The sequence below is a fragment of the Phyllobates terribilis genome, unplaced genomic scaffold, assembly GCF_046119375.1.
Source record: "Phyllobates terribilis strain yellow unplaced genomic scaffold, ASM4611937v1 Scaffold_769__1_contigs__length_694716, whole genome shotgun sequence".
Taxonomy (NCBI): Eukaryota; Metazoa; Chordata; class Amphibia; order Anura; family Dendrobatidae; genus Phyllobates; species Phyllobates terribilis.
In genome coordinates, this window is record NW_027363529.1 from 407,127 (window position 1) to 426,209 (window position 19,083).

Sequence of the window (19,083 nt, forward strand, 5' to 3'; positions counted from 1 at the left end):
TAAAACGCGTGGATTGCAGCAGCAGCAAGCCGAAAAGTGCAGGCATGTAAGGGATCTAGAGGTTGACAACATGTCTTCTTAACGGGAGTCCAGGAGCTCATCTCCACAAATGGACTTTTTAGGATCCTTGGGTGGCTCCGTAGTTTGAAACCAATTCTGGTTATCGCTTCTCGGCCTTTTGGCTAAGATCAAGTGTAGTATCTGTTCTTATCAGTTTAATATCTGATACGTCCCCTATCTGGGGACCATATATTAAATGGATTTTTAGAACAGGGAGATGGAAAAAGAGCTTGCTCTGTCCACTCCACGCATTGACCTGGTATTGCAGTATCTCCAGGACCGGTGCACCCCTTCTTTAATGCAGTTTCTAAAATCAGAAAGAATTGAATTCAATGTTTTTTGTTCATTTTGCTTGTTTGTCGGATTTTGGGATGGACTCTTTGGCTCTGCTTTTCTTCTCCTCATTGGATTTTTCATGTTCAAAGTTGCAGAAGCCAGATTACAAGCTCATTTTGGTTCAACTTCAGCAACTGTGCATTGCATTGCCATGTAATGTGATGCAATGCTATCTTTCTAGCTCTCCCTTTCTACTTCCTTTTGGATAAACAGACATATTAGGCAAGCATTTTGGAGCTTTCACCTAAATAACTACAGGTGGTGAGATAAGCTGCACAATATAATTGACCTTTCAGTATATTGTTGCACACACACCATCTATTTAGCAAATGCCCTTGTTATCAACAGCAGCCTTTTAAACTCACCCGAGCTAACAGGTATGTGCGCTGGTTACACTGCTGCGCTTAAAATTTCTTTTTTGGTTTGCTACAATGCCTTTTCTGAAACGTTGTCTCCTTCTGCTGGAACACTGACTTCTTTCATTTAATGCCTGCAGACTATAAAAGAGAACCCAACCCAAAAAGTTTGGTTGATTAGTCTGTGGCATTCTGTTAAACTGTTGCTTATGGCGGTCTCTGTGAGCTTCTCAGCGACATTCAGCCAGCCAGGTATCCTGCCTGCAGTAGATGGAATGTGGCAATGGAACGCTGGCTGCGCGTGTCATAATAGGCTCTGAGCCTTTATATACCTGTGCACAGCAGCAGCCACCTTCAGTCTGCTGCTGGACAGCCAGCAGCAGCAGCAGCAGGAGAGGTATGTAATCAGGAGCCCTCCTGCTAAGGGTAGACAGCTGCTCGTTCCACCCCACCCCCCGCCTTAATTGGTTCTCCTCCCTTCCAACGGTGTTGAGGCGGGTGGGAACAGCAGGGGGTGAAGGTGCTGTGTTTAAAGAGGTGGAGTTATGCAGATCTAAAACGGGTGGATTGCAGCAGCAGCAAGCCGAAAAGTGCAGGCATGTAAGGGATCTAGAGGTTGACAACATGTCTTCTTAACGGGAGTCCAGGAGCTCATCTCCACAAATGGACTTTTTAGGATCCTTGGGTGGCTCCGTAGTTTGAAACCAATTCTGGTTATCGCTTCTCGGCCTTTTGGCTAAGATCAAGTGTAGTATCTGTTCTTATCAGTTTAATATCTGATACGTCCCCTATCTGGGGACCATATATTAAATGGATTTTTAGAACAGGGAGATGGAAAAAGAGCTTGCTCTGTCCACTCCACGCATTGACCTGGTATTGCAGTATCTCCAGGACCGGTGCACCCCTTCTTTAATGCAGTTTCTAAAATCAGAAAGAATTGAATTCAATGTTTTTTGTTCATTTTGCTTGTTTGTCGGATTTTGGGATGGACTCTTTGGCTCTGCTTTTCTTCTCCTCATTGGATTTTTCATGTTCAAAGTTGCAGAAGCCAGATTACAAGCTCATTTTGGTTCAACTTCAGCAACTGTGCATTGCATTGCCATGTAATGTGATGCAATGCTATCTTTCTAGCTCTCCCTTTCTACTTCCTTTTGGATAAACAGACATATTAGGCAAGCATTTTGGAGCTTTCACCTAAATAACTACAGGTGGTGAGATAAGCTGCACAATATAATTGACCTTTCAGTATATTGTTGCACACACACCATCTATTTAGCAAATGCCCTTGTTATCAACAGCAGCCTTTTAAACTCACCCGAGCTAACAGGTATGTGCGCTGGTTACACTGCTGCGCTTAAAATTTCTTTTTTGGTTTGCTACAATGCCTTTTCTGAAACGTTGTCTCCTTCTGCTGGAACACTGACTTCTTTCATTTAATGCCTGCAGACTATAAAAGAGAACCCAACCCAAAAAGTTTGGTTGATTAGTCTGTGGCATTCTGTTAAACTGTTGCTTATGGCGGTCTCTGTGAGCTTCTCAGCGACATTCAGCCAGCCAGGTATCCTGCCTGCAGTAGATGGAATGTGGCAATGGAACGCTGGCTGCGCGTGTCATAATAGGCTCTGAGCCTTTATATACCTGTGCACAGCAGCAGCCACCTTCAGTCTGCTGCTGGACAGCCAGCAGCAGCAGCAGGAGAGGTATGTAATCAGGAGCCCTCCTGCTAAGGGTAGACAGCTGCTCGTTCCACCCCACCCCCCGCCTTAATTGGTTCTCCTCCCTTCCAACGGTGTTGAGGCGGGTGGGAACAGCAGGGGGTGAAGGTGCTGTGTTTAAAGAGGTGGAGTTATGCAGATCTAAAACGCGTGGATTGCAGCAGCAGCAAGCCGAAAAGTGCAGGCATGTAAGGGATCTAGAGGTTGACAACATGTCTTCTTAACGGGAGTCCAGGAGCTCATCTCCACAAATGGACTTTTTAGGATCCTTGGGTGGCTCCGTAGTTTGAAACCAATTCTGGTTATCGCTTCTCGGCCTTTTGGCTACGACCAAGTGTTGTTGCTGGAAGACTCCAAAGCCTATCGCATCCTCGGCCTTGAGGCATCGGCAGTTCTACTGTCTTAAGCCTCCTGCTGCTATAGGGGGTGTGCGTGCTGAAGAGAACCAAGAAGGCGATCGACTTATCTGAATATGGCGATGGCGACATCGGCTACTCTCCGTTCTGCTGGAGCTGGCGACTTGAAGATCAAGAACTCTTTCAAGATTGAAGTTGAAGAGCGAGCCCGTGACAAGTTCTCCCTGTCTTTCTTCGTGAGGAAGGTCCTGCTTGAGATCCTGCAGGTGAAAAGGGAGAACATTCTGGCACTTCAAGATGCTCCTGGACGCTTTGTGCTTACCCTGACCTCTGAAGTGGCATCTCAGAATTTTTACCATCAGATCAAGCTGAGACTTCAGGAGGAAGATCTTAAAGGCCTGTGTTTTGTGACCCTCTGCCTGGCAGAAGAGAAGTCTGTGGTGGTTCATATGAGCAATCCGCATGTCTCTGAAAAGGATGTGGCTGCGTTTCTGCATAACTATTGCTCTGAGGTCCACTTTTCTCACAAAATCATGAACTCTGAGAGGTTGTGGACCGGAAAATACAAGTTCATCGTGAAGCTGAGAGAAGGTTTGGGAATTGGTGGACTCATTCATCCGCCTCAAAGCTTCCTGATTGGCAGAGAGAGAGGAAGACTCTTCTATCCAGGGATGCCTATCTTCTGCAGAAAATGTATGGACTTTGGGCATTCCTTTGAGAGCTGCAAGGAGGAGAACGCTCTTTGCAAGAAGTGCTATCAAAAAGGACATGTCACTCTGAACTGCCCAAATCAGATGATCTGTAATATCTGCCGTATCCCTGGGCACTCTTTTCGGGATTGTCCGTTGAGAAAAAAGACCTTCAGCTATGCAGATGCAGCTCGGGGGGGAGCCCCTCCGAAGCGGTCCAGTCCTGAAGAACAAACAGACAAATCCAAGGACCCTCCCGGGAACCCTTCTGGGGATCCGCCCAAGGACACTGCTGGGGACCCGCCTGGGGATAGCATTGTTCTCAAGGATTGGTCGGAGAGTCCAGATGGTCATGTGGTGGAGGAGAATCCAGCTGAGTCTGAAGTGGAGATGGGAGAGGAGTCTTCTAAGGAGGCTGGTGGTGAGGAGGAGGAGGAGGAGATTAACATTGACGTGGAGGTTTTGAGGAAAAGGAAAAAGGAGAAGTCGAGTTTGTTTAAGGGAGAGAGCGCCAGCAAAAGACCTGCTGGGCGTTTGAAAATAGTCCTCCCTAATTACTCACCTAAACCGATCATCTCAGTTCCTAAACCTGTAAACCCATCTGATCCGGTGAACATCGAGGAATTCTCAGACACGGACGTTTCTGCGGGTCCCTCTACCCCGGTCGGATTCATGTCAGATACGGACTCAAGCTCTGTTTAAATGATTTATGGCTACACTCAAAATTGCCTCACTAAATGTGAGGAGTTTAAAGGGCTCTGTCAAGAGAGCTGCTTTATTTTCTTACCTGATGACTTTAGATGCTGATATTTTTTTACTTCAAGAATGCGGCATTGACCATGACCCTAACTATAACAAACTAAGGGAAGATTGGGCGAACGGACCTTCCATCTGGTCCGGTGAAAATGGATCGCGTGCTACTGGTGTTGGCGTCCTGTTTAAAAACAAAGACTTTAAGGTTACCTCGTTCACTGAAGTTGAACCTGGACGTGCACTAGTTGTTAATGTGAGTTACTGTGGATCCGAGTTCAAGCTGATTAATGTTTATGCATCTCCGATTAAAGAGGAAAGATCCAGTTTATTAGATATCATCAAACTCTTTATACCTGGTCCTACACCAACTGTGGTTGGCGGTGACTTCAATTGTATCCGGTCTGATGAAAATAGGACATCAGGTACTAGAAGGAAAGACAAAACTGAGATGCAGTTAAAAAATCTAATCGACGATACTTGCCTGAATGATGTCTGGAGAGTAAAGAATACCTCTGAACCAGGATACACTTGGGAGAACAATCTTCTAAAATCAAGAATTGACTTTGTTCTGACATCACAGAGTTTTAAAGTGAATAAAGTGGATCTAACAGGTAACATCTTTTCTGACCACAAAACGTTAATTACTCACTTGGAATTGCCCAGTCTAGAGAAAGGGCGAGGTGTCTGGAAGTTGAACACTCTGCTGCTGGAAGATGAAAGTATAAAAGAGGAATTTTTGAAATTTTATAAAAAACTACAGGGGAAAAAACATTATTACAAAAGAATTCTAGAATGGTGGGAGTATGTGAAGTCTCAAATTAGACATTTTTTTCTCTTAGCTGGCAAAAGGAAGGCCAGACAGAATCAGAAATGGTTTAAAGACCTGAATACAAAACTGCAAACAGGTTACAAACTCAGAAATGCAGGGATAGATATGGAGGATGTTATTTTACAAGTCAAAGAAGACATTAAAAAAGCAATTGAACAGAAAGGCAAAGAAATAATTTTCAACGCCAAGGTAGAACATATGGAAAAAAATGAAACATGTTCCAGGTTCTTTTTCAAAAAATCTTTAGAACGCAAAGAATTAATTAAAGAACTTGATGGTGAAACAACTAAAGATGGACTGTTGGACAAAGCGCAAATTTTTTATCAAAATCTTTTTAGCGAAAAGAAAATTGACGCTGATTTTTTACCTGATGCTCTTAATTCATTGCAGAATCACCTTGAAAAGCAAGATCAAGAGTTGTTGATTGAAGATATCTGTGAAGAAGAACTGCTAAGTGCAATCAAAAGCTTTTCTAGAGGAAAAACACCGGGTACTGACGGACTACAAATTGAATTTTATCTTACTTTTTGGGAGATTTTAAAAGACGACCTGTTTGAGATTTTTAAAGCTGTCTTTTTATGTGACAAATTGCCTGAATCTTGGAGAAGTGGTGTGGTCACCCTGCTTTTTAAAAAAGGAGATAAGACTAATCTAGAGAACTGGAGACCAATCACGTTACTCAACGTAGATTATAAAATTATGGCAAAAATCATGGTGAACAGAATGAAGAAGGTGATAGAGAAGGTCGTGCATCCTGATCAGGTATGTGGTGTGCCTGGTCGTACAATTGCAGAAAACTTGAATATTATACGGGACGCAATTTGGTATCAGCAAGAGAGGAAGCAAAAGCTAGCTCTTCTGTCCCTTGATTTCCAGAAAGCGTACGACAGAGTCTCTCATAAGTACCTGTATTCTGTGTTAAAGAAAATGAAATTCCCGGATGTTTTTATTAAGCACATTGCACTTTTATATGATGGAAGTTTTAGCAGGATTTTAATTAATGGTTTTTTATCTTCAGAAGTTTTTCTAAAGTCGGGCGTCAAACAAGGATGCCCACTTTCGCCTCTGCTCTTTATCTGCGCAATCGAGCCTCTACTGGCAATGTTGAGGAAAGATAAGATGGTGAAAGGTGTACCCATACCAGGTGGAAATGGACTAAGTACTAAGTCACTGGGGTACATGGATGACATCACGATCCTGTGCGACTCAGAACAATCGCTGAGAAGAGCAGTAAGAACTACTGATTTTTTCTGTTTAGCATCTGCCTTCAAACTGAACTTGGAGAAGAGCGAATGTCTTGGATTCGGTGATTGGTCAGATGCGCAGATTCCTCAACTTAAAATAAGAAGTGATAAGATCAAAATTTTAGGTGTTGTGTTTACAAAAAAGAATGATGGAGAAGAAAGTTGGCAGTTGGTGAAGGAGAAAATGCAAAAGAAGATAAGTTTATGGAAACTCAGAAAATTATCAATGGAAGGTAAAAACTTGATCATTAAGTCTTTGTTGTTGCCGATAATGTTGTTTTTAAGTATGGTGTACCCCCCGAATGAGAACACAGTAAAGTTTCTCCAGAGACAAATTTTTCTTTTTCTGTGGGGATCAAAAATGGAGAAGGTTCGAAGAGAGACAATGTACAAGCAGCATAAATATGGTGGAAAGAATATCCCAAATATCAAAAATTTTTTGTACCTAAAGTTCTTTAGTTTTTGCTTCAAAATGACCAATCTAAGAACTCATTGGTCTTTCTACTTAAGATATGCAGCTGGAGATATCTTTAGGAAAAGAAAGTGGATAACATTGCCCCAAAATTCTCCTGTCCTAATTACACCGCCAAAACAATATGTCTTACTAGAAAAAACAATTAGACTTTATAACTTACCTGAAGTAGATGTGGTGATGCTGTCAAATTCAAGAAGACTGGCTCTAGAGACAAAGAGAAAAGAAACGATGACAGCAGTGGCAAACTTTACTTACACTAAAAGTGGAAGAATTTGGAGAATGACTTATGCACCTTATCTAACAAATGAATATAAAGACTTGGCATGGGCAATAGTGCAAGAATGTGTTCCTGTTAGATTTTTTCAACACAGAAGGGGATTGTGCAATACTGTAAGATGCCCTAGAACAGGCTGTGTTAGAGAGGAAACAGTTTTACACACCTTTTGGAACTGTTTTTATGCCCAAAATGTCTGGAAAGAAGTTGGAAGTCTCTTAAAGTTTGTTACTGGTCTTAAGTTTTTAAATCACGAAGTAGTTTTATATGGAAATTTTACATGTCAATCAAAAGAAAAAGAAAGAGTCATTTGGATAATGATAAATGGAATAAAGAATGCGCTATGGAAAGTCCGAAACATATTGCTTTTTAAAAGAGATTTTATAAGTGAAAGTGAATGCATAAAATTAGCACTAAGTGAAATATATATTTATTACCTGTTAGATCTGAAGAGAATTGGGAAAAAAAGAGCCAAGAGTCTATGGAACTTTCATCTGTGGAACCTTGTAGCATGAACAGATTATAAGGCAAGAGAAATATTAGAAGAGAAATAACAACTGAAATATAAGAACAAAATGAAAAAGAAAAAAATCTGTTCTTATCAGTTTAATATCTGATACGTCCCCTATCTGGGGACCATATATTAAATGGATTTTTAGAACAGGGAGATGGAAAAAGAGCTTGCTCTGTCCACTCCACGCATTGACCTGGTATTGCCGTATCTCCAGGACCGGTGCACCCCTTCTTTAATGCAGTTTCTAAAATCAGAAAGAATTGAATTCAATGTTTTTTGTTCATTTTGCTTGTTTGTCGGATTTTGGGATGGACTCTTTGGCTCTGCTTTTCTTCTCCTCATTGGATTTTTCATGTTCAAAGTTGCAGAAGCCAGATTACAAGCTCATTTTGGTTCAACTTCAGCAACTGTGCATTGCATTGCCATGTAATGTGATGCAATGCTATCTTTCTAGCTCTCCCTTTCTACTTCCTTTTGGATAAACAGACATATTAGGCAAGCATTTTGGAGCTTTCACCTAAATAACTACAGGTGGTGAGATAAGCTGCACAATATAATTGACCTTTCAGTATATTGTTGCACACACACCATCTATTTAGCAAATGCCCTTGTTATCAACAGCAGCCTTTTAAACTCACCCGAGCTAACAGGTATGTGCGCTGGTTACACTGCTGCGCTTAAAATTTCTTTTTTGGTTTGCTACAATGCCTTTTCTGAAACGTTGTCTCCTTCTGCTGGAACACTGACTTCTTTCATTTAATGCCTGCAGACTATAAAAGAGAACCCAACCCAAAAAGTTTGGTTGATTAGTCTGTGGCATTCTGTTAAACTGTTGCTTATGGCGGTCTCTGTGAGCTTCTCAGCGACATTCAGCCAGCCAGGTATCCTGCCTGCAGTAGATGGAATGTGGCAATGGAACGCTGGCTGCGCGTGTCATAATAGGCTCTGAGCCTTTATATACCTGTGCACAGCAGCAGCCACCTTCAGTCTGCTGCTGGACAGCCAGCAGCAGCAGCAGCAGGAGAGGTATGTAATCAGGAGCCCTCCTGCTAAGGGTAGACAGCTGCTCGTTCCACCCCACCCCCCGCCTTAATTGGTTCTCCTCCCTTCCAACGGTGTTGAGGCGGGTGGGAACAGCAGGGGGTGAAGGTGCTGTGTTTAAAGAGGTGGAGTTATGCAGATCTAAAACGCGTGGATTGCAGCAGCAGCAAGCCGAAAAGTGCAGGCATGTAAGGGATCTAGAGGTTGACAACATGTCTTCTTAACGGGAGTCCAGGAGCTCATCTCCACAAATGGACTTTTTAGGATCCTTGGGTGGCTCCGTAGTTTGAAACCAATTCTGGTTATCGCTTCTCGGCCTTTTGGCTAAGATCAAGTGTAGTATCTGTTCTTATCAGTTTAATATCTGATACGTCCCCTATCTGGGGACCATATATTAAATGGATTTTTAGAACAGGGAGATGGAAAAAGAGCTTGCTCTGTCCACTCCACGCATTGACCTGGTATTGCAGTATCTCCAGGACCGGTGCACCCCTTCTTTAATGCAGTTTCTAAAATCAGAAAGAATTGAATTCAATGTTTTTTGTTCATTTTGCTTGTTTGTCGGATTTTGGGATGGACTCTTTGGCTCTGCTTTTCTTCTCCTCATTGGATTTTTCATGTTCAAAGTTGCAGAAGCCAGATTACAAGCTCATTTTGGTTCAACTTCAGCAACTGTGCATTGCATTGCCATGTAATGTGATGCAATGCTATCTTTCTAGCTCTACCTTTCTACTTCCTTTTGGATAAACAGACATATTAGGCAAGCATTTTGGAGCTTTCACCTAAATAACTACAGGTGGTGAGATAAGCTGCACAATATAATTGACCTTTCAGTATATTGTTGCACACACACCATCTATTTAGCAAATGCCCTTGTTATCAACAGCAGCCTTTTAAACTCACCCGAGCTAACAGGTATGTGCGCTGGTTACACTGCTGCGCTTAAAATTTCTTTTTTTTTTTGCTACAATGCCTTTTCTGAAACGTTGTCTCCTTCTGCTGGAACACTGACTTCTTTCATTTAATGCCTGCAGACTATAAAAGAGAACCCAACCCAAAAAGTTTGGTTGATTAGTCTGTGGCATTCTGTTAAACTGTTGCTTATGGCGGTCTCTGTGAGCTTCTCAGCGACATTCAGCCAGCCAGGTATCCTGCCTGCAGTAGATGGAATGTGGCAATGGAACGCTGGCTGCGCGTGTCATAATAGGCTCTGAGCCTTTATATACCTGTGCACAGCAGCAGCCACCTTCAGTCTGCTGCTGGACAGCCAGCAGCAGCAGCAGCAGGAGAGGTATGTAATCAGGAGCCCTCCTGCTAAGGGTAGACAGCTGCTCGTTCCACCCCACCCCCCGCCTTAATTGGTTCTCCTCCCTTCCAACGGTGTTGAGGCGGGTGGGAACAGCAGGGGGTGAAGGTGCTGTGTTTAAAGAGGTGGAGTTATGCAGATCTAAAACGCGTGGATTGCAGCAGCAGCAAGCCGAAAAGTGCAGGCATGTAAGGGATCTAGAGGTTGACAACATGTCTTCTTAACGGGAGTCCAGGAGCTCATCTCCACAAATGGACTTTTTAGGATCCTTGGGTGGCTCCGTAGTTTGAAACCAATTCTGGTTATCGCTTCTCGGCCTTTTGGCTAAGATCAAGTGTTGTATCTGTTCTTATCAGTTTAATATCTGATACGTCCCCTATCTGGGGACCATATATTAAATGGATTTTTAGAACAGGGAGATGGAAAAAGAGCTTGCTCTGTCCACTCCACGCATTGACCTGGTATTGCAGTATCTCCAGGACCGGTGCACCCCTTCTTTAATGCAGTTTCTAAAATCAGAAAGAATTGAATTCAATGTTTTTTGTTCATTTTGCTTGTTTGTCGGATTTTGGGATGGACTCTTTGGCTCTGCTTTTCTTCTCCTCATTGGATTTTTCATGTTCAAAGTTGCAGAAGCCAGATTACAAGCTCATTTTGGTTCAACTTCAGCAACTGTGCATTGCATTGCCATGTAATGTGATGCAATGCTATCTTTCTAGCTCTCCCTTTCTACTTCCTTTTGGATAAACAGACATATTAGGCAAGCATTTTGGAGCTTTCACCTAAATAACTACAGGTGGTGAGATAAGCTGCACAATATAATTGACCTTTCAGTATATTGTTGCACACACACCATCTATTTAGCAAATGCCCTTGTTATCAACAGCAGCCTTTTAAACTCACCCGAGCTAACAGGTATGTGCGCTGGTTACACTGCTGCGCTTAAAATTTCTTTTTTGGTTTGCTACAATGCCTTTTCTGAAACGTTGTCTCCTTCTGCTGGAACACTGACTTCTTTCATTTAATGCCTGCAGACTATAAAAGAGAACCCAACCCAAAAAGTTTGGTTGATTAGTCTGTGGCATTCTGTTAAACTGTTGCTTATGGCGGTCTCTGTGAGCTTCTCAGCGACATTCAGCCAGCCAGGTATCCTGCCTGCAGTAGATGGAATGTGGCAATGGAACGCTGGCTGCGCGTGTCATAATAGGCTCTGAGCCTTTATATACCTGTGCACAGCAGCAGCCACCTTCAGTCTGCTGCTGGACAGCCAGCAGCAGCAGCAGCAGGAGAGGTATGTAATCAGGAGCCCTCCTGCTAAGGGTAGACAGCTGCTCGTTCCACCCCACCCCCCGCCTTAATTGGTTCTCCTCCCTTCCAACGGTGTTGAGGCGGGTGGGAACAGCAGGGGGTGAAGGTGCTGTGTTTAAAGAGGTGGAGTTATGCAGATCTAAAACGCGTGGATTGCAGCAGCAGCAAGCCGAAAAGTGCAGGCATGTAAGGGATCTAGAGGTTGACAACATGTCTTCTTAACGGGAGTCCAGGAGCTCATCTCCACAAATGGACTTTTTAGGATCCTTGGGTGGCTCCGTAGTTTGAAACCAATTCTGGTTATCGCTTCTCGGCCTTTTGGCTAAGATCAAGTGTAGTATCTGTTCTTATCAGTTTAATATCTGATACGTCCCCTATCTGGGGACCATATATTAAATGGATTTTTAGAACAGGGAGATGGAAAAAGAGCTTGCTCTGTCCACTCCACGCATTGACCTGGTATTGCAGTATCTCCAGGACCGGTGCACCCCTTCTTTAATGCAGTTTCTAAAATCAGAAAGAATTGAATTCAATGTTTTTTGTTCATTTTGCTTGTTTGTCGGATTTTGGGATGGACTCTTTGGCTCTGCTTTTCTTCTCCTCATTGGATTTTTCATGTTCAAAGTTGCAGAAGCCAGATTACAAGCTCATTTTGGTTCAACTTCAGCAACTGTGCATTGCATTGCCATGTAATGTGATGCAATGCTATCTTTCTAGCTCTACCTTTCTACTTCCTTTTGGATAAACAGACATATTAGGCAAGCATTTTGGAGCTTTCACCTAAATAACTACAGGTGGTGAGATAAGCTGCACAATATAATTGACCTTTCAGTATATTGTTGCACACACACCATCTATTTAGCAAATGCCCTTGTTATCAACAGCAGCCTTTTAAACTCACCCGAGCTAACAGGTATGTGCGCTGGTTACACTGCTGCGCTTAAAATTTCTTTTTTTTTTTGCTACAATGCCTTTTCTGAAACGTTGTCTCCTTCTGCTGGAACACTGACTTCTTTCATTTAATGCCTGCAGACTATAAAAGAGAACCCAACCCAAAAAGTTTGGTTGATTAGTCTGTGGCATTCTGTTAAACTGTTGCTTATGGCGGTCTCTGTGAGCTTCTCAGCGACATTCAGCCAGCCAGGTATCCTGCCTGCAGTAGATGGAATGTGGCAATGGAACGCTGGCTGCGCGTGTCATAATAGGCTCTGAGCCTTTATATACCTGTGCACAGCAGCAGCCACCTTCAGTCTGCTGCTGGACAGCCAGCAGCAGCAGCAGCAGGAGAGGTATGTAATCAGGAGCCCTCCTGCTAAGGGTAGACAGCTGCTCGTTCCACCCCACCCCCCGCCTTAATTGGTTCTCCTCCCTTCCAACGGTGTTGAGGCGGGTGGGAACAGCAGGGGGTGAAGGTGCTGTGTTTAAAGAGGTGGAGTTATGCAGATCTAAAACGCGTGGATTGCAGCAGCAGCAAGCCGAAAAGTGCAGGCATGTAAGGGATCTAGAGGTTGACAACATGTCTTCTTAACGGGAGTCCAGGAGCTCATCTCCACAAATGGACTTTTTAGGATCCTTGGGTGGCTCCGTAGTTTGAAACCAATTCTGGTTATCGCTTCTCGGCCTTTTGGCTAAGATCAAGTGTTGTATCTGTTCTTATCAGTTTAATATCTGATACGTCCCCTATCTGGGGACCATATATTAAATGGATTTTTAGAACAGGGAGATGGAAAAAGAGCTTGCTCTGTCCACTCCACGCATTGACCTGGTATTGCAGTATCTCCAGGACCGGTGCACCCCTTCTTTAATGCAGTTTCTAAAATCAGAAAGAATTGAATTCAATGTTTTTTGTTCATTTTGCTTGTTTGTCGGATTTTGGGATGGACTCTTTGGCTCTGCTTTTCTTCTCCTCATTGGATTTTTCATGTTCAAAGTTGCAGAAGCCAGATTACAAGCTCATTTTGGTTCAACTTCAGCAACTGTGCATTGCATTGCCATGTAATGTGATGCAATGCTATCTTTCTAGCTCTCCCTTTCTACTTCCTTTTGGATAAACAGACATATTAGGCAAGCATTTTGGAGCTTTCACCTAAATAACTACAGGTGGTGAGATAAGCTGCACAATATAATTGACCTTTCAGTATATTGTTGCACACACACCATCTATTTAGCAAATGCCCTTGTTATCAACAGCAGCCTTTTAAACTCACCTGAGCTAACAGGTATGTGCGCTGGTTACACTGCTGCGCTTAAAATTTCTTTTTTGGTTTGCTACAATGCCTTTTCTGAAACGTTGTCTCCTTCTGCTGGAACACTGACTTCTTTCATTTAATGCCTGCAGACTATAAAAGAGAACCCAACCCAAAAAGTTTGGTTGATTAGTCTGTGGCATTCTGTTAAACTGTTGCTTATGGCGGTCTCTGTGAGCTTCTCAGCGACATTCAGCCAGCCAGGTATCCTGCCTGCAGTAGATGGAATGTGGCAATGGAACGCTGGCTGCGCGTGTCATAATAGGCTCTGAGCCTTTATATACCTGTGCACAGCAGCAGCCACCTTCAGTCTGCTGCTGGACAGCCAGCAGCAGCAGCAGCAGGAGAGGTATGTAATCAGGAGCCCTCCTGCTAAGGGTAGACAGCTGCTCGTTCCACCCCACCCCCCGCCTTAATTGGTTCTCCTCCCTTCCAACGGTGTTGAGGCGGGTGGGAACAGCAGGGGGTGAAGGTGCTGTGTTTAAAGAGGTGGAGTTATGCAGATCTAAAACGCGTGGATTGCAGCAGCAGCAAGCCGAAAAGTGCAGGCATGTAAGGGATCTAGAGGTTGACAACATGTCTTCTTAACGGGAGTCCAGGAGCTCATCTCCACAAATGGACTTTTTAGGATCCTTGGGTGGCTCCGTAGTTTGAAACCAATTCTGGTTATCGCTTCTCGGCCTTTTGGCTAAGATCAAGTGTAGTATCTGTTCTTATCAGTTTAATATCTGATACGTCCCCTATCTGGGGACCATATATTAAATGGATTTTTAGAACAGGGAGATGGAAAAAGAGCTTGCTCTGTCCACTCCACGCATTGACCTGGTATTGCAGTATCTCCAGGACCGGTGCACCCCTTCTTTAATGCAGTTTCTAAAATCAGAAAGAATTGAATTCAATGTTTTTTGTTCATTTTGCTTGTTTGTCGGATTTTGGGATGGACTCTTTGGCTCTGCTTTTCTTCTCCTCATTGGATTTTTCATGTTCAAAGTTGCAGAAGCCAGATTACAAGCTCATTTTGGTTCAACTTCAGCAACTGTGCATTGCATTGCCATGTAATGTGATGCAATGCTATCTTTCTAGCTCTCCCTTTCTACTTCCTTTTGGATAAACAGACATATTAGGCAAGCATTTTGGAGCTTTCACCTAAATAACTAAAGGTGGTGAGATAAGCTGCACAATATAATTGACCTTTCAGTATGTTGTTGCACACACACCATCTATTTAGCAAATGCCCTTGTTATCAACAGCAGCCTTTTAAACTCACCCGAGCTAACAGGTATGTGCGCTGGTTACACTGCTGCGCTTAAAATTTCTTTTTTGGTTTGCTACAATGCCTTTTCTGAAACGTTGTCTCCTTCTGCTGGAACACTGACTTCTTTCATTTAATGCCTGCAGACTATAAAAGAGAACCCAACCCAAAAAGTTTGGTTGATTAGTCTGTGGCATTCTGTTAAACTGTTGCTTATGGCGGTCTCTGTGAGCTTCTCAGCGACATTCAGCCAGCCAGGTATCCTGCCTGCAGTAGATGGAATGTGGCAATGGAACGCTGGCTGCGCGTGTCATAATAGGCTCTGAGCCTTTATATACCTGTGCACAGCAGCAGCCACCTTCAGTCTGCTGCTGGACAGCCAGCAGCAGCAGCAGCAGGAGAGGTATGTAATCAGGAGCCCTCCTGCTAAGGGTAGACAGCTGCTCGTTCCACCCCACCCCCCGCCTTAATTGGTTCTCCTCCCTTCCAACGGTGTTGAGGCGGGTGGGAACAGCAGGGGGTGAAGGTGCTGTGTTTAAAGAGGTGGAGTTATGCAGACCTAAAACGCGTGGATTGCAGCAGCAGCAAGCCGAAAAGTGCAGGCATGTAAGGGATCTAGAGGTTGACAACATGTCTTCTTAACGGGAGTCCAGGAGCTCATCTCCACAAATGGACTTTTTAGGATCCTTGGGTTGCTCCGTAGTTTGAAACCAATTCTGGTTATCGCTTCTCGGCCTTTTGGCTAAGATCAAGTGTAGTATCTGTTCTTATCAGTTTAATATCTGATACGTCCCCTATCTGGGGACCATATATTAAATGGATTTTTAGAACAGGGAGATGGAAAAAGAGCTTGCTCTGTCCACTCCACGCATTGACCTGGTATTGCAGTATCTCCAGGACCGGTGCACCCCTTCTTTAATGCAGTTTCTAAAATCAGAAAGAATTGAATTCAATGTTTTTTGTTCATTTTTCTTGTTTGTCGGATTTTGGGATGGACTCTTTGGCTCTGCTTTTCTTCTCCTCATTGGATTTTTCATGTTCAAAGTTGCAGAAGCCAGATTACAAGCTCATTTTGGTTCAACTTCAGCAACTGTGCATTGCATTGCCATGTAATGTGATGCAATGCTATCTTTCTAGCTCTCCCTTTCTACTTCCTTTTGGATAAACAGACATATTAGGCAAGCATTTTGGAGCTTTCACCTAAATAACTACAGGTGGTGAGATAAGCTGCACAATATAATTGACCTTTCAGTATATTGTTGCACACACACCATCTATTTAGCAAATGCCCTTGTTATCAACAGCAGCCTTTTAAACTCACCCGAGCTAACAGGTATGTGCGCTGGTTACACTGCTGCGCTTAAAATTTCTTTTTTGGTTTGCTACAATGCCTTTTCTGAAACGTTGTCTCCTTCTGCTGGAACACTGACTTCTTTCATTTAATGCCTGCAGACTATAAAAGAGAACCCAACCCAAAAAGTTTGGTTGATTAGTCTGTGGCATTCTGTTAAACTGTTGCTTATGGCGGTCTCTGTGAGCTTCTCAGCGACATTCAGCCAGCCAGGTATCCTGCCTGCAGTAGATGGAATGTGGCAATGGAACGCTGGCTGCGCGTGTCATAATAGGCTCTGAGCCTTTATATACCTGTGCACAGCAGCAGCCACCTTCAGTCTGCTGCTGGACAGCCAGCAGCAGCAGCAGCAGGAGAGGTATGTAATCAGGAGCCCTCCTGCTAAGGGTAGACAGCTGCTCGTTCCACCCCACCCCCCGCCTTAATTGGTTCTCCTCCCTTCCAACGGTGTTGAGGCGGGTGGGAACAGCAGGGGGTGAAGGTGCTGTGTTTAAAGAGGTGGAGTTATGCAGATCTAAAACGCGTGGATTGCAGCAGCAGCAAGCCGAAAAGTGCAGGCATGTAAGGGATCTAGAGGTTGACAACATGTCTTCTTAACGGGAGTCCAGGAGCTCATCTCCACAAATGGACTTTTTAGGATCCTTGGGTGGCTCCGTAGTTTGAAACCAATTCTGGTTATCGCTTCTCGGCCTTTTGGCTAAGATCAAGTGTAGTATCTGTTCTTATCAGTTTAATATCTGATACGTCCCCTATCTGGGGACCATATATTAAATGGATTTTTAGAACAGGGAGATGGAAAAAGAGCTTGCTCTGTCCACTCCACGCATTGACCTGGTATTGCAGTATCTCCAGGACCGGTGCACCCCTTCTTTAATGCAGTTTCTAAAATCAGAAAGAATTGAATTCAATGTTTTTTGTTCATTTTGCTTGTTTGTCGGATTTTGGGATGGACTCTTTGGCTCTGCTTTTCTTCTCCTCATTGGATTTTTCATGTTCAAAGTTGCAGAAGCCAGATTACAAGCTCATTTTGGTTCAACTTCAGCAACTGTGCATTGCATTGCCATGTAATGTGATGCAATGCTATCTTTCTAGCTCTCCCTTTCTACTTCCTTTTGGATAAACAGACATATTAGGCAAGCATTTTGGAGCTTTCACCTAAATAACTACAGGTGGTGAGATAAGCTGCACAATATAATTGACCTTTCAGTATATTGTTGCACACACACCATCTATTTAGCAAATGCCCTTGTTATCAACAGCAGCCTTTTAAACTCACCCGAGCTAACAGGTATGTGCGCTGGTTACACTGCTGCGCTTAAAATTTCTTTTTTGGTTTGCTACAATGCCTTTTCTGAAACGTTGTCTCCTTCTGCTGGAACACTGACTTCTTTCATTTAATGCCTGCAGACTATAAAAGAGAACCCAACCCAAAAAGTTTGGTTGATTAGTCTGTGGCATTCTGTTAAACTGTTGCTTATGGCGGTCTCTGTGAGCTTCTCAGCGACATTCAGCCAGCCAGGTATCCTGCCTGCAGTAGATGGAATGTGGCAATGGAACGCTGGCTGCGCGTGTCATAATAGGCTCTGAGCCTTTATATACCTGTGCACAGCAGCAGCCACCTTCAGTCTGCTGCTGGACAGCCAGCAGCAGCAGCAGCAGGAGAGGTATGTAATCAGGAGCCCTCCTGCTAAGGGTAGACAGCTGCTCGTTCCACCCCACCCCCCGCCTTAATTGGTTCTCCTCCCTTCCAACGGTGTTGAGGCGGGTGGGAACAGCAGGGGGTGAAGGTGCTGTGTTTAAAGAGGTGGAGTTATGCAGATCTAAAACGCGTGGATTGCAGCAGCAGCAAGCCGAAAAGTGCAGGCATGTAAGGGATCTAGAGGTTGACAACATGTCTTCTTAACGGGAGTCCAGGAGCTCATCTCCACAAATGGACTTTTTAGGATCCTTGGGTGGCTCCGTAGTTTGAAACCAATTCTGGTTATCGCTTCTCGGCCTTTTGGCTAAGATCAAGTGTAGTATCTGTTCTTATCAGTTTAATATCTGATACGTCCCCTATCTGGGGACCATATATTAAATGGATTTTTAGAACAGGGAGATGGAAAAAGAGCTTGCTCTGTCCACTCCACGCATTGACCTGGTATTGCAGTATCTCCAGGACCGGTGCACCCCTTCTTTAATGCAGTTTCTAAAATCAGAAAGAATTGAATTCAATGTTTTTTGTTCATTTTGCTTGTTTGTCGGATTTTGGGATGGACTCTTTGGCTCTGCTTTTCTTCTCCTCATTGGATTTTTCATGTTCAAAGTTGCAGAAGCCAGATTACAAGCTCATTTTGGTTCAACTTCAGCAACTGTGCATTGCATTGCCATGTAATGTGATGCAATGCTATCTTTCTAGCTCTCCCTTTCTACTTCCTTTTGGATAAACAGACATATTAGGCAAGCATTTTGGAGCTTTCACCTAAATAACTACAGGTGGTGAGATAAGCTGCACAATATAATTGACCTTTCAGTATATTGTTGCACACACACCATCTATTTAGCAAATGCCCTTGTTATCAACAGCAGCCTTTTAAACTCACCCGAGCTAACAGGTATGTGCGCTGGTTACACTGCTGCGCTTAAAATTTCTTTTTTGGTTTGCTACAATGCCTTTTCTGAAACGTTGTCTCCTTCTGCTGGAACACTGACTTCTTTCATTTAATGCCTGCAGACTATAAAAGAGAACCCAACCCAAAAAGTTTGGTTGATTAGTCTGTGGCATTCTGTTAAACTGTTGCTTATGGCGGTCTCTGTGAGCTTCTCAGCGACATTCAGCCAGCCAGGTATCCTGCCTGCAGTAGATGGAATGTGGCAATGGAACGCTGGCTGCGCGTGTCATAATAGGCTCTGAGCCTTTATATACCTGTGCACAGCAGCAGCCACCTTCAGTCTGCTGCTGGACAGCCAGCAGCAGCAGCAGCAGCAGGAGAGGTATG

General features: G+C 43.7%; 11 non-coding genes across 11 annotated transcripts; all 11 read left to right on the top strand.

The window, feature by feature from the left end:
- The first annotated feature begins 162 nt into the window (after nucleotides 1–162).
- On the top strand, nucleotides 163–353 carry LOC141239277 (U2 spliceosomal RNA). Its single transcript, XR_012304680.1, has one exon. It is a non-coding gene; the product is annotated as a U2 spliceosomal RNA (small nuclear RNA).
- Nucleotides 354–1,468: 1,115 nt separating this feature from the next.
- On the top strand, nucleotides 1,469–1,659 carry LOC141239279 (U2 spliceosomal RNA). The gene has a single exon (XR_012304682.1). It is a non-coding gene; the product is annotated as a U2 spliceosomal RNA (small nuclear RNA).
- Nucleotides 1,660–7,649: 5,990 nt separating this feature from the next.
- LOC141239505 (U2 spliceosomal RNA) lies at nucleotides 7,650–7,831 on the top strand. Its single transcript, XR_012304892.1, has one exon. It is a non-coding gene; the product is annotated as a U2 spliceosomal RNA (small nuclear RNA).
- Nucleotides 7,832–8,946: 1,115 nt separating this feature from the next.
- LOC141239280 (U2 spliceosomal RNA) lies at nucleotides 8,947–9,137 on the top strand. Its single transcript, XR_012304683.1, has one exon. It is a non-coding gene; the product is annotated as a U2 spliceosomal RNA (small nuclear RNA).
- Nucleotides 9,138–10,252: 1,115 nt separating this feature from the next.
- LOC141239457 (U2 spliceosomal RNA) lies at nucleotides 10,253–10,443 on the top strand. Its single transcript, XR_012304855.1, has one exon. It is a non-coding gene; the product is annotated as a U2 spliceosomal RNA (small nuclear RNA).
- A 1,115-nt stretch (nucleotides 10,444–11,558) lies between these two features.
- On the top strand, nucleotides 11,559–11,749 carry LOC141239281 (U2 spliceosomal RNA). The gene has a single exon (XR_012304684.1). It is a non-coding gene; the product is annotated as a U2 spliceosomal RNA (small nuclear RNA).
- Nucleotides 11,750–12,864: 1,115 nt separating this feature from the next.
- LOC141239458 (U2 spliceosomal RNA) lies at nucleotides 12,865–13,055 on the top strand. Its single transcript, XR_012304856.1, has one exon. It is a non-coding gene; the product is annotated as a U2 spliceosomal RNA (small nuclear RNA).
- A 1,115-nt stretch (nucleotides 13,056–14,170) lies between these two features.
- Nucleotides 14,171–14,361, top strand: LOC141239283 (U2 spliceosomal RNA). The gene has a single exon (XR_012304685.1). It is a non-coding gene; the product is annotated as a U2 spliceosomal RNA (small nuclear RNA).
- A 1,115-nt stretch (nucleotides 14,362–15,476) lies between these two features.
- LOC141239284 (U2 spliceosomal RNA) lies at nucleotides 15,477–15,667 on the top strand. The gene has a single exon (XR_012304686.1). It is a non-coding gene; the product is annotated as a U2 spliceosomal RNA (small nuclear RNA).
- A 1,115-nt stretch (nucleotides 15,668–16,782) lies between these two features.
- LOC141239285 (U2 spliceosomal RNA) lies at nucleotides 16,783–16,973 on the top strand. The gene has a single exon (XR_012304687.1). It is a non-coding gene; the product is annotated as a U2 spliceosomal RNA (small nuclear RNA).
- Nucleotides 16,974–18,088: 1,115 nt separating this feature from the next.
- On the top strand, nucleotides 18,089–18,279 carry LOC141239286 (U2 spliceosomal RNA). Its single transcript, XR_012304688.1, has one exon. It is a non-coding gene; the product is annotated as a U2 spliceosomal RNA (small nuclear RNA).
- Nucleotides 18,280–19,083: the final 804 nt, after the last annotated feature.